Here is a 9,439-nt window from a genome sequence, read left to right as displayed (position 1 = left end):
ACATTATGCAAATGGAGGCCATTCCATCCCTCAGAAGATAATGTCCTCTTTGAACACAAAAGGAAGGCTTTTAAAGCAGCCCAGTTCTTTCCAGTTCTGTTCAAATATTAAGCTTCCTCATGATTAATATTAGGCCTGGGTAGCGTCAGGGCTCTGAAACATTAACACTTTCATATTCCTCAGTAATGATGTTAGTATTCACTGTATTAGATTTTAAATATTTCACAACATTGGGCAGGAGTCAGTACAGTCATAAATCTTTAACTTCTACCAAATAACTCAAAACTGGCATGAGCCCATACCGCTCTTCCTTTTTTAATATTTCCTCTATGTAGTCTTTTGAGGGCTACTAAATTGGGGATGATCTTCAATAGGAAGTCCATTCTCTGGGAAGCAAGTAGTGTCTGATTTCAGTTACTTTAGGAGGAGAAAGCAAGGTGTTACCAAACTCTGAGTGCCATTCAAAGGCCAAATTCAAATATTGAGAGTCAATTGGAAAGAAAAAGCTACTTTTTTTCAGGAGGCTAGCAACCTGGAGAGAAGGCTGACTTGTGTCCAAAAACCAATTCCGAAGATTCTGCTCAACCACGAAGTCTTCCCAGGTGTCTCAGACGATAAAGAATCTGCCCTCAGTGCTGGAGACCCAGGTTTGACTCCTAGGTCAGGAAGATACCCTGGAGAAGGGGATGAAAACCCACTCCAGTATTCTTGCCTGGAGAATTCCATGGACAGAGAAGCCTGGTGGGCTACAGTCCATGGGGGGTCGCAAAGGGTCAGATATGGCTGAGTGACTAGCGCAACACACACAAGCTTTTAAAGGGAGAATCATTTGTGGAGCAGGTCAAAGTCTTCATATCTTCTGCTGTGTGCTGGCTTTCTTCTGATTGGTTGGTGGTGAGGTAACAGGGCAGTGCTCCAGGAATCTCATGCTCAGCCTGAAGTCACCGTCCTCCACCTGGGTGGGGGCCTTAGTTCCCGCAGAAGAACTAAAGGGTATTTTGCTGTGCATTTTCTGTGAGGAGGAACCAGGGCCCTGAAATGTTGTTTCTTTTCCCTTTGGCCACACTTCATGACCTGCGGGATTTTAGTTCCCTGACCAGAGGAACCCGGGAAGTGGAAGTGTAGAGTCAACCAGTGAACTGCCAGGGAAGCCCCCCCGCTATTGCTTCTTTTTTTTCTCTCTCTTTTTATTTTTTAAATTAAATTTATTTATTTTAATTAGAGGCTAATTACTTTACAATATTGCATTGCACTATTGCTTCCTGACTCTTCCTCCTAAGTCTCTGCATTCCCTCCCATCCCTGGTAAGCAACTGTTTGAATATGCCCTTTGGAACTCAGGGAAGTTCAAGGAGGCTGAACGAAGCTTATTTCCTACAAACAGAAATCGGGAAACACTGAAAGGATCTGTACCCAGAAGAACCCCACAGGGTCCTGCTCTGTTTCAAAGGTAAGCAGAATTGGAAAATATCCCCTTTACCTTTCACCCCTTCTTCGTGGAACCAGGATTCTTCTTTCTCTCCACATGGAGAAACTGTGACCAAGTCCAAGCTTGCTCTGCTCACCTCACAATGAATCTGAGAGACAAAGTGTTGAGGCAAGGAGTATAACTTTATTCAGAAAGCCGGCTGATGAAGAAGATGGCAGACTAATGTTTCAGAGTAACCATCTCATCAGAGTCTGGATGCCAGGTCAGGGAGAGAAGCAATGAGAAGCTAAAATCAAAAGGCAGAATAGAGAGGGTCAGGCAGTGGGGAAATAAATGAAAGAGAGGAAGAGGTGATGGGGGGAGTAAAGTGAAAGGGTCTTGAGCCTTCCAAACATCTCTGGGAACGGCCAGATTTTGAAAGGGGTGTGTTCATGTCTTCCTTTTTTTGAAAGGGGTGTGTTCATGTCTTCCTTTTGTTGTAGCTATTCACAAGTGGCAGGGTCAGAGTATGTCTCTATGAGCTGAAAAAAGGTACTTTAGTTTACAGTAGGCAGATAGGCAGGGTCCTCTGAGGCAGGCTATTATGTGTGATTATAATAACAAAAGTAATGAAAAGCAAGTCAAAGAAACAGTTTCCAACATGGAGTCAGAATTAGCTCCTTCTCTGCAACAAAACCAGGAGAAATGGAGATTCAAGTTCATCCCTCCCATGAGCAAAAGAGAGCATGAAGACAGTAGAGGTATTATCAGAAGGGGGACCCCTTCCACGGCCCGAGATTGGGTTCCTGTCTAACACTCAGAAATGAATTGTCCAAGGAGACATACATGCTGACAAAGTAAGGGAATTTATTGGGAGGGGGTGCCCAGGCAGAGGGCAGTATGGTAAAGGAACCCAGGAGAACTTCTCTGCCACGTGGCTTGTAGTCTCAGAGTTTATGGTGGTGGAGTTCATCCTTCAGGTTTTCTCTGGCCAGTCATCTTGCATAAAACTGAGCAGGACACTGTGGGGCTCTGGGCATGGAAGCCTTTCTTTGTCCCCCACTTTTTGTTTGTAGGAAACAGGTTTCAGCCCCCATGACCTTCACTGAGTTCCAAAGGGAAGGTTCAAATCATTGCTAATCAAGGAAGGAAGAGATGCATGACAAGGGAAAAACAGTCAAGAAATGACAGTGCAGCTCGGGGACAGTGTCCTGGTTCTGCCTCAAGGAACACACAGAACAATCTTTGAGCTCTTCTGCAGAACCAAAACCCACCACAAATGGAAGATGTTAACTACTTACGAAGCATTCTTCATTCCAGAGAACCACAGTTTGGTAACCCTGAGAACCTCATCAGGAGAAGCTCATTAGGAGATACCACCTGAGGCCAGATTAAAGGAATGCAGGCCCTGGACACACCCTGGTCCTTATCAAACTTATAAAACTCCTCGCCCAACCTCCCCCAGGTTGGAACACACAGTTTTGAAGGCATTAGCCCTCTGTGTTCCCCTTTCCTGGCAAAGCAATAAAACTACTGTGCCCAAAGCTCTGTCTTTGAGATTCGGTTCAGCACCAGGGTACACAGGCTAAGTTTCAGAACTACCCGTGCCTGTATTTGATCTGATTCAAGGTCTGTCCTAACAATATGTGTATATCAAGATGTGTGTAGTCAAGATGTTTTCCAGCATGAGAGTTTCTGGGAGTTTGACAAGTCATATTATATCTTGGCATCTCCCTCCCTCCTTTTGGCCCCTCCCGAATTCTTCTGGCTGACAGTAGCTTGTCAGTTACATATTCTTTATCAGAACCTCCTGTTGTGAGATAATTCAGGCAGATGGTTATTATCCTGCATGGCCAGAGCAGGTCATTTTAGTCAATGGTTCCCTAATGGACGGATAGCAAATTTAAAGAAAAGGATACTTGATGACATTACCAGTCTTCAGAGTGGGGAGGAAAATAGGAGAAATTTAGGGGACAGAAAACGTCCACGTCTTGGTGTACCACCCATCCATTGTTGACACCCCTCCTTGAAAGCCCACATTGCTATCCATTCAGTGTAGAATTCATTGTGACCTCAGTTGTCACAATGCAAAGTCAAGGCAGCCCTTCAAGCAGTGACAGCTTCAAGGGAGTGCTTCCAGTTAGAGACCCACCAACCACCCCAAGGAACCAAGCACCTGAGAAGTTCTGCTTTTATCCACCCCAGGGATTTACCCAAGAGTTGTTTTCCTCCTTTGAGCTCATGAGAGCTCTTCTTTCACTTTTCCAGGAAGATGGGGTGATTCACCCTTTAAAGGTACTTGGATTGTTCCTAGGAGATCCCACAGCCACCTGGAAGCTTCTCCTTAAAGATTGTGAGTCCTTCCACTTCCCACAGAATAGAGCTTGATTTCCCCCAGAGGGGCCCAGAGCATCACAACACAAAGACTCATGAGAGATAGCATGGCCTTCTAAGGCATGTTAGGGCAGATAAAATGACCTTAATTTCTGGCATGGCCCCATATGCTGCATGCATCAAAGCTGGGTTCTCATCAGAGACAGTCATGGTGTGTTAGGATTTCAGTTACGGCTTCCGGGGCGATCCAGTGGTTAAAAAATCCACCTGTCAATGCATTGGACTTGAGTTTGATCCCTGGTCTAGTTTGATCCCCGGTTTGATCCCTCACGTGCCATGGAGCACTAAGCCCGTGCACCACAACTGCTGAGCCGGTTCCTTAGAGCACATCCTCTGCAACAAGAGAAGCCACCGCAATAAGAAAACCAAGCATTGCAACAAAGAGTAGTCCCCACCTGCTCCAACTAGACAAAGCCCAGTAGTAGTTCAGTCCCCCAGTTGTGTCCAACTCCTTGCCACCCCATGGACTGCAGCCAAAATGAATAAATACATAAAACTTTAAAAAAAAAATTTCAGTTGCCTGGCAGGGACTTTCCCTCACAGAATCCATCCTCTTTGCCCTTCTAATACTATGGAAATTGTTTCATTTGCCAACAGGAGATAAACAACTAATACAGAAACCAGACTAGGAGAGGGGAACAGATGTAATTTTTTTTTTTAAGTCCAAACACAAATGCTTAAATCTCAAGAAAGTATTCCTCTCCTTTGTCCATGAATACTCCCTTTATTTTATTATTATATTATGTATTATTACTCTAAAGCTTTCAACTGTGTGGATCAAAACAACCTGTGGAAAATTCTTAAACACATGGGAATACCAGACCACTTTACCTGTCTTCTGAAAAACCTGTATGCAGACCAAGAAGCAATAGTTAGAACTGGACATGGTACAACAGACTGGTTCAAAATTGGGTCAAGGCTGTATATTGCCACCTTGCTTTTTTTTAACTTCTATGCAGAGTACATCATGTGAAATGCTGGGCTAGATGAAGCACAAGTGGAATCAAGATTGCTGGGAGAAATATCAATAACCTCAGATATGTAGATGCATTGCCCTTATGGCAGAAAGTGAAGAACTAAAGAGCCTCTTTTTTTTTTTTTTTAAAGAGCCTCTTGATGAGGGTGAAAGAGGAGTGAAAAGCTGACTTAAAACTCAACATTCAAAAAACTAAGATCATGGCATCCAGTCCCGTCACTTCATGGCAAATAGATGGGAAGAATGTAGAAACAGTGACACACTTTCTTTTCTTGGGCTCCAAAATCACGGTGGATGGTGACAGCAGCCATGAAATTAAAAGACACTTGCTCCTTGGAAGAAAAGCTATGACCAAACTAGACAGCATATTAAAAAGCAGAGATATCATTTTGCTGACAAAGGTCCACATAGTCAAAGCTATGGTTTTTCCAGTAGTCTTGTACAAATGTGAAAGTTGGACAATAAAGAAGGCTGGGCACCAAAGAATTGATGCTTTTGAACTGTGGTGTTGGAGAAGACTCTTGAGAGTCCCTTGGACAGCAAGAAGATCAAACCAGTCAGTCCTAAAGGAAATCAGTCCTGAATATTCATTGGAAGGACTGAGGCTGAAGCTGTAGCTCCAACACTTTGGTGACCTGATGCAAAGACCCAACTCATTGGAAAAGATGCTAATGCTGGGAAAGATTGAAAGCAAAAGAAGAGGGCGACAGAAGATAAGATGGTTGGATAACATCACCGACTCAATGGACATGAGTTTGAGCATACTCTGGGAGACAGTGAAGCACAGAGAAGCCTGGCATGATGCCATCCATGGGGTTGCAAAGATTTGGACATGACCTAGCAAATGAACAATAACAATCATTATACATTAATTATATTAGTTACAATTACATTAGGTTTTAACTATAACATTATATAGTATTTTTCACATGCCCCTTCCTCAAGCCAAGCTACCCATCTCCCAGCCCCTCATAATAATAAAGCCCCATGAGATCCAGGCTGGTCTCACATGTTACAAAATAAGCCATCTCAAACGCCTCCTGAATATGAAGAGATGTCTCCTTGGCACTTTCTGCTGGTGGAGAAGGTAAGCTTTGATACTTTCTTCTAGTTTTCCAAGTGGTAAGAAGGAAGAGTCCTGGTCCACGGATGAGAGGTGCAGGTAAAGGAGGCTTGTGGGTATCTCCACCTCAGGCAATGACTTATTATCTCCTAAGGTTATTGAAATCAGATGTGAGATTAATTTCTCTTTTGTAAACCACTCCCATTTAGGCTACCTGAGAAATGTACTTGTCTCTTAAGAATTGACCTTGACCTTATCCCATGAGAAGTAACAAACCTGGCCTTATTGTGTTAAAGGCATAGCAAACCCTCTTTTGTCTTAGGTTTTATTACAACGAAGACCCATGTTTACTGAAAATGCTTCTACTTACCCTCCAGAACAGTTATTCTTAATCCTGGCTAAGCATTAGGCCCAGTTTAAGAGCTTAAAAAAAAAAAGAAAAAAAACCAAAACCCTATTCCCTATGTATAAATGCTAAACATACACCTGCCCTATGTCCCAGCAATTCTACTCCTAATTATATGCTTAAGAAAAATGAGTGCACTGATGGAAATTTTTGGTGTGTGTACCAAAAATATGTATAAAATGTTCATCATATTTCATTATGTTAGCCAAAAATTGAAAACAAGCAAATTTCTATCAGAAATAGGATGGATGCACATATTGTGGCATAGTCATTCGATGGAATAAATAACTGCTGACCCTCACAACGTGGATGAATCTCACAGACCTGTTAAGGGAAAGAAGCTAAGCTCCAAAAGACTGCATGCTACATGGCCCCATTTCTATGAAGTTCAAGAACAGGCAGAATGAACCTCAGGTGTTAGAAGTCAGGATAATAGTGCCCTATCCTAGGACAGGGAGCTTTCCAGGTGGCTCAGTGGTAAAGAATCCGCCAGCCAATGCAGGAGGTGCAAGAGATGCTGGTTCAACCCCTTCGTCAGGAAGATCCCTTGGAGTAGGACATGGCAAACCACTCCAGTATTCTTGCCAGGAGAATCCTACAACTGAGCGCACACACAGACATCCTGGGGTGGTGGGAGGAGTTACTGCCTGGAAGAAGCATGATGGAGTTTTCAGCAGTAGCTGGAAAGTTCTACGGCTTCATGGAGGTGTTAGTATAATACATGGGTATATATTTATGTAAAAATTCATTGGGCTGAAAATAAGATTTGTAAATTCTACTTTAATATTCTATATGTATATATGTTAGTCACTCAGTCGTGTCTGATTCTTTGCGATCCCATGGACTGTAGCCCACCAGGCTCCTCTCTGTCCATGAAATTTTCCAGGCAAGAATACTAGAGTGGGTTGCCATTCCATTTTCCAGGAGATGGATCTTCTGACCCAAGAATGGAACCTGGGTGCATTTCAGGCAGATTCTTTACCATCTGAGCTACCAGGGGAAGCCTTGTGATATACCATAACTCAACAGAATTTTTTATAAAATAAGCAAATTTACATAAAATACAAAATACCTAAGCCAGTACCCACTTTCCCTGAGAGTCTGATTCAGCTGAATTTTTGAGTAGGACCAAGACAAGGGGATATTTTAAGAGTCCCATGGGGATTATTTTTCTAGCTTTATTAGGATATAACCAGCATAGAACATTGTATAAGTTTAAGGCTTACACCCTTATAGCAGAAAGTGAAGAGGAACTAAAAAGCCTCTTGATGAAAGTGAAAGAGGAGCATGAAACAGTTGGCTTAAAGCTCAACATTCAGAAAACTAAGATCATGGTATCTGGTCCCATCACATCATGGGAAATAGATGGGGAAACAGTGGAAACAGTGTCAGACTTTATTTTGGGGGGGGGCTCCAAAATCACTGCAGATGGTGATTGCAGCCATGAAATTAACAGACGCTTACTCCTTGGAAGGAAAGTTATGACCAACCTAGATAGCATATTCAAAAGCAAAGACATTACTTTGCCAACAAAGGTCCGTCTAGTCAAGGCTATGGTTTTTCCAGTAGTCATGTATAGATGTGAGAGTTGGACTGTGAAGAAAGCTGAGCGCCAAAGAATTGATGCTTTTGAACTGTGGTGTTGGAGAAGACTCTTGGGAGTCCCTTGGACTGCAAGGAGATCCAACCAGTCCATCTTAAAGGAGACCAATCCTAGGTGTTCATTGGAAGAACTCATGCTGAGGCTGAAACTCCAATACTTTGGCTACCTCATGCAAAGAGTTGACTCATTGGAAAAGACTCTGATGCTGGGAGGGATTGGGGGCAGGAGGAGAAGGGGACGACAGACGATGAGATGGCTGGATGGCATCACCGACTCGATGCACATGAATTTGGGTGAACTCCGGGAGTTGGTGATGGACAGGGAGGACTGGTGTGCTGCAATTCATGGGGTCACAAAGAGTCGGACACGACTGAGCAACTGAACTGAACTGAACTAAAGGCTTACATAATGTTTATATATATTTATATATGCATATATATGTTGCAAAATGATTGCCTCAATAAGGTTAATGAACACATCCATCACCTTGTGAAATAAAATTCATATTTTATGGCAAGACAAGAAAAATTTGAATGTAAAAAATGTTCTCTGCCCTTTGATTTCCTCTCTACTGCCCTATAGGGCACTGTGCGCCTGCATTACACATCGATCAAAACTTGCCATCAACAGAAATACCTGCTCAACCATAAAGAGCAGCATTCTTCCAGCACCAACAAGACAACTCCTTAAAAGACAGCATTCCTTCCCAATCTTGTAAGGAGTCACATGATGCTTAGATTGTGTAAACTGCCAATAATATGTCATTTAACACACAGCCTTCTGTCTCAAAAAACTTATATAACTGTGCTTTGACTTCTAACAGGGAGAATAAAACTTCCTGAGAAGCTCTTTCTAGGTTATAATCCTCAGTTTGACTTGAATAAGATTTCCCATTTCTTTCTTAGATTGATTAATTTTTCACCAACAACCTCATGCAGTTACGATTGTGTAATAGGGAAAAACCTTTGTATTCTATTACAAGGTAATCACTAACTTGTTGCCCATAAGCTTAAATTATACATAATAGCCCACCTCTGGGAACCCTGCATCCCAGACAATGAGCATTAAGCTAAAATACCTTTATTTACCTCACAGGAAACATCCTGGCAAGGTTCACCTGTGAATGACTGCAGGAAGGAGGAAATTAACACATTCCCTCTGAAGGCTGGTTGGAATCAGGAAAAGTTTGACTTTACTCCCTCCCCTTTTGAGGCAGGAGTTAGATGCTCCTCCCCGCCCCACCCCCACCCCCCTCCACCGCCCACCCCAACACAGTAGAAACTCCAAGAGGAGAATAGCAGGACAATCAAGGGAGGAGGTAGGGTCCTGCCCAGATAGAAAATAAGAGACCACATATTTCTCATTCTCAAAGTTAGGAAACCTCCCCAACTACACATGCAGAGGAAGACTCCTTGGAGGTAAAAAGGGAAAGTGATGCTAAGTGATGCTAACTTCCCATAGGCCTCTTCAGTAGAATTCATCTTGGCTAAGAGGTGTGTGCACACACATGGGAGCATCCTGAGATATACCAAATATGGACTCTGAACCAGGCAAATCAAAATGATTGGCCAAAGGAAACCAGGAAGAAAT

At 42.9% G+C, this 9,439-nt stretch overlaps 2 long non-coding RNA genes across 2 annotated transcripts; one reads left to right on the top strand and one right to left on the bottom strand.

Moving 5' to 3' along the window:
• The first annotated feature begins 1,291 nt into the window (after nt 1–1,291).
• Nucleotides 1,292–5,797, top strand: LOC147345241 (uncharacterized). Its single transcript, XR_015155017.1, has 2 exons — nt 1,292–1,449; nt 4,909–5,797. It is a non-coding gene; the product is annotated as an uncharacterized LOC147345241 (long non-coding RNA).
• LOC147345240 (uncharacterized) lies at nt 2,255–8,617 on the bottom strand. The gene is made up of 2 exons (XR_015155016.1): nt 5,787–8,617; nt 2,255–4,134 (listed from the first exon to the last, which is right to left on the bottom strand). It is a non-coding gene; the product is annotated as an uncharacterized LOC147345240 (long non-coding RNA).
• Between the last annotated feature and the right edge of the window lie 822 nt (nt 8,618–9,439).

The sequence above is a fragment of the Bos grunniens genome, chromosome 25, assembly GCF_055505025.1.
Source record: "Bos grunniens cultivar Pamir isolate PY7600 chromosome 25, Bosgru_T2T1.0, whole genome shotgun sequence".
Taxonomy (NCBI): domain Eukaryota; kingdom Metazoa; phylum Chordata; class Mammalia; order Artiodactyla; family Bovidae; genus Bos; species Bos grunniens.
The sequence above is the reverse complement of the archived record's forward strand: the minus strand, read 5'-3'. Positions and strand labels throughout refer to the sequence as shown.